The sequence below is a fragment of the Girardinichthys multiradiatus genome, chromosome 10 (assembly GCF_021462225.1).
Source record: "Girardinichthys multiradiatus isolate DD_20200921_A chromosome 10, DD_fGirMul_XY1, whole genome shotgun sequence".
NCBI lineage: Eukaryota > Metazoa > Chordata > Actinopteri > Cyprinodontiformes > Goodeidae > Girardinichthys > Girardinichthys multiradiatus.
Window position 1 is genome coordinate 18178822 of NC_061803.1, and position 4759 is coordinate 18183580.

A 4759-nucleotide genomic window follows, 5' to 3' on the forward strand; every position below is an offset into this window, starting at 1 on the left:
CTGTATTATTATTAACTCATTCTTACGATGTCAATCCACTGTATCATCTTTTTCCATTTTGTCGCACATTCTTCGACGTGTCATTCTTTTGATGCCTTTGCCTTGTCCTCTTCTTTTCTGTAATTCTTTCAATTTTTTTTTTCAAATTATTGCTAGCATTCAGGCTTCAAATTCTATTGCCAGCTTGCACTGCTCCTCCAAACTTTAATTATTTACTAGCCCCTTTCGATTTCCTAAATGTTTTTAAATTCCACTCCTGATTTGCGTCTAAATGTCCTCTCTTTCCCTTTTTTCTTTCTATGTGTATTCTTTATGAGCTTGTGAAATTTTCCAGCTCCTTCCACTATTCCATTTGCATATACGTTATTCACCTTGCTTCACCATGCTAAAACCTGTCTTGTACACTTTTACCCAAAGTGAACCACCCTTGGGCTTCTTCGGGTAATATGTAATTTCCCGAACCTCTTCCTCTTTTCACTCCCACCTGAGTACGTCCTGAAGAAAAAGCTATCACCTCCTATCTGCCTCTTCTCCAGTCATGGAGCAGCACATCTCTCTACAGTCACTAATGCCCTTTCTCCCCCTGTTTAACGGGGTGACAACACCTTTCTCAGTTGCTGTCACCGAAGCAGCTCCACAGGGTGCTGCGCATCTGAGCTAACTCTGAACATGGCTGTTAAGTGATGGGGAAGCTCTGGGACTGTCAGCCAGCTTGTAGTGTACTTCTCCCTCATTTCCCTTCTCCCAGTTCAATCACCAGACATTACACTCTCACACCCTGTCAGAGATTCTGGCATCTACATCAAAAGACACTTCAAAAAATAAACAGCTCTTCCACTGGCCCGAACTTTTTTTCCTGCCAAGTAAAAGAAAGAATCTTACAAAGCCAGAAGGAATATACTTGATACAGGTGCATATGAACAAATTAAATAGTCTTAAAATAGTTTATTAATTTCAATAAATTCATAACATATACTAAAACATTACATAGACTTATTACACACAGTGTGACATAGATCAAGCATTTAATCCTGCTAATTTTGATGAGTGGTTCATAACTAATAAAACCCAGGACACAGTTTATCAGAAAATTACACGAGCAATAAAAAACAAAACTATTTTTAATACATAAACATCATACTAAGGCCATGCAATGGCCTAAACAATCCTGGGGATTACTGCTGACCTGACAGTTGTCCAGCAGTCAGTCCTTTACAGCCTCCACAAGGAGGGTAAGTAAAGAGTAATTGCTCAGAAGCTGGCCTGTATCCGAGCATGTAGTAGAAAGTTGAGTGGAAGAGAAAAGTGTGAACAGAAATTCACAAGGTGTGGACTGTATCCAGGATATGCATGTGTTAAGCCCCTCCTTACCCAGAGTTCATGTCAAGAGGCTTAATCGGGCTAAAGACAAAAAGACTGGCCAATTGCTCAGTGGTTCAAAGTCTTCTTTTAGACAAAAGTTAATTTATTTGGAAATCAGGGTCCCAGAGTCTGGAGGAAGAGTAAAGAGGAACAGCATTTAAGCAGCTTTGAGGTCCATGTACGAGGTTTCCACTATCAATAATGATTTGTGGAGCCATGTCATCTGGTGGTGTTAATCCACTGCGTTTTATCAAGTTCAAAATCAGCACAGTGGTCTACCAGGAAACCTTAGAACACCTCATGCATTACTTTGCTGAGAATATGTATGGAGATGTTAATGCCTGAACCAAATCCCAAAAAGAAAGCAGAGATATTTCAAGGTTGATTTGATGCAAAAGCCTTCCATATGCACAGACAGCATAATTATTGCCAGCTTGACTGATGTCCCATTAATGGTAGTACCAAAGAAAAGCATAGTGATAAAACTGCTGATAACAGCAATAAATTGAAACTGTAATACCCACGATGGCTGTGTGCAGATGTGTGTGTGTGTGTGTGTGTGTGTGTGTGTGTGTACTGTGTTTTTCTTTTCCTACAGGGTGTGACTGACTGGTGCTGCTGCACAGGTGTTTCTCATCTGAGCCTAATAACCAGGGCTTTATAAGGAGCTGGAACCTGGAGGGAGGCATCAGCTCATTGCTTATTGCCAGTGTGATAACTGACCGTGTTATGCAGTTCTATGCATCGCTCCTAAGCTTGCTCTTATTGACTTGTTTTTGTCCTGCCTTGCAGATCTGGTCATTTTTGTGACTACGTTCCTGGATTCCAAGGTTCCTGTTCTCTGTGTCATGCTCAGGTGAGCGTTGGAAATAATACCCCACCGATCCAGCAGAGAGCCTCCCTTCCACTCCTGCCTCCAGTCCTGCCACTCTAAAATCACCTCGTGGAGACACCTTATCCTTGCTCACCTGCCTGTCCACCCTCCAACACCACATGCCCTGTTAACATGGAGAGACTCAAAGATCACATGGGAAACAGAAAAATGGCAGCGCTCCATCCCTCCTTTTCTGCCAAACTCAGTCACCGTGTGGGAAGGCTTATCTCCTCCAACAAGCCCTCATCAACCACCAACAGTAAGTCTACCTCAGACCTTTTTCTGTGTCCATCTCCATTTCCACCCTAGAGCCTGAATAACCTTTCTCCTCCTCAGTGAAGATCCTGTTCCAATTGGCAGTTCTAGTCCAGGTCCAAACCCACACTGCTTGCATATTCAATAAACTGTTAAACGCTATTCTGTCCTTGTGTCACTTCCAGAGTCAGTTAAATCGAACAATATGACAGAAACATTTTGAATGTTGTAAATCCATCCTATGCTTTTTTATGTACTTCAGGACAGAAAGTGTGGTGTTCATAAAAACCCATAACATAAAGAAGAAAACTCTACATTTATAGTTTCTTTATATTTATTTTTCCCTGTATATAACTCACTTTGCAATAAATCAGAAATTAGCTCATAATTTGTATGTTGTTAATACCCGCGCTGTTCAAGCGGCTGACTAAATATTGGCCCATTTAGAACCAGTGCAGCAATTATAGCCATCAATGATCATGCTGGCCCTCAGGTTTGACAAGGCAGATGGAAATGATGACACAAAGTGTGAACTATGTGCTCTCACTTGACCTTTAATTTACTAAGGGTCCAAGTAATGGCATCACAATTAAACACAATAACACAGTAGGACCAATTCTTTGAGCACTTTAAAATACTAAATATATAATAAAATATGGCCTAATTGTTCTTTTGGTATTTTGAACTGCTGTTTTTTGAGGGTTCTGCTTTTGGATAGATTTACAGTTTCAACATATACCACAGTAGTATGACGCTGTCTCCATTTGTTTGAAGATTAGTGCTCGCCTTCCCTCGCCTGGTGCTATGACTGGTCAGTGAGCTGTATATGATGGCCAAAGGAGAAGAACCCCATTAACCATTTGTGCTCTCAAAAAATATTTTTGGAAATGAGGGAATTTTGAAATAGTTTTTACACAATCCCGGGTGGCACATCTAAAGAGTGGCAAGGGTATTTTTTTAAGCATCAGAGCAACTAACAGACCTAAATAACAGGCTGAAATTAATCTATCATGTTTTTAAATGTTTTTGTTACTTTATTTAAAAAATGCATAGTCTCCAGGTTTATCAGGTATGGCTTCCAAATTTTTGTTTTGGTCTTTCCACACCATGTACTAATAAAAAATAAACATCTTTTAAAACCACCAACTGGCAGTTTTGGTGTTTTCTCAATGTCCTCAAGATTTGTGCACCAAAATCAACAAACCCTAAAGAAATCATCGTAAATGCACCTAGAAATGGGATGGAATTATTAGATGTTCAGCTCGATCGGCTATGAAAATCTGATCTTTTTACGATCAGTGAACGCACTAAACATAAACAGCAACAGGTTGCACTAAACCAATCCTCTTCCAAGAGGAAGATGTTACTAAGTAAAGAAGAATCAAAGCTTGCCATTTTTGGTATCAGCAAGATGTTTAAAAATAAGGTATTTGCTGCTCTACTTTATCCATTTGAGGCAATGAGTTCCATCTGTCATGGAACATGCTAAAATTGTAAATGCTGGCACCCTTTTGGGCATCTCAGAGTTAAGGATTCTTTTGCTCTCCAGGAATTTATCCAGGGACTGCTAACCATGCTGATAAAAGATGCTAAAGGAAGTTTGATAGGGCAACTCAGTAGTCATGCCTGTTTAAATAATAGGTATGTCCTGTTTAACTACAAAGTTGTGAAACACTATCTTTCACTGAGTAACATTGAATCGGTCTTGATTTAAATAGTTAACGATCAATCACAGAAAAGCTCCTGCATAGCGACAAGAAAGAGAATGGAGGATTTATAAATTGAACACATCTGACAGAGCTTTTACTTTCACATAAATGCCCCTTAATCTTGATATGGACAATTTTGCAGTGTTTGTAGATGCCAGCTAGAGACTGCTATGTATACTAGTCTTGCTTTGGAGAAGAATCATTATTTGATTTTATGTATTTTGAGAAGACAATTACATTTTAATTATTCCAAAAATAAAAACATTTTTAAGGCTGATAATTACAGTAAAAAAAAAATCCTAACTGCAGTTCAGACCTTAACACAAATGGGCCACACAGCTCCTATTCAATGTGTACTGAGGCTTTCAGAATTCACTTCCATCACCATTAATCTTTTCTTCATATCTTATCATAGCTCTGAAAGTCAGGGGGTCAAAAGCTAAGTCTCTCCTTAGGGGGACGATAGAGATTTATTGAGCAGGTCCTGCAGCTTGGTCAACTGCTCCCTTAGATCAATGAATGGTTAGTTTATTTAGGACATCCAAAAACAGTGTTCTAG

At 39.4% G+C, this 4759-nt stretch overlaps 1 long non-coding RNA gene across 1 annotated transcript; it reads left to right on the forward strand.

The window, feature by feature from the left end:
• The first annotated feature begins 2080 nt into the window (after positions 1-2080).
• On the forward strand, positions 2081-2653 carry LOC124874659. The gene is made up of 2 exons (XR_007039865.1): positions 2081-2495; positions 2573-2653. It is a non-coding gene; the product is annotated as an uncharacterized LOC124874659 (long non-coding RNA).
• Positions 2654-4759: the final 2106 nt, after the last annotated feature.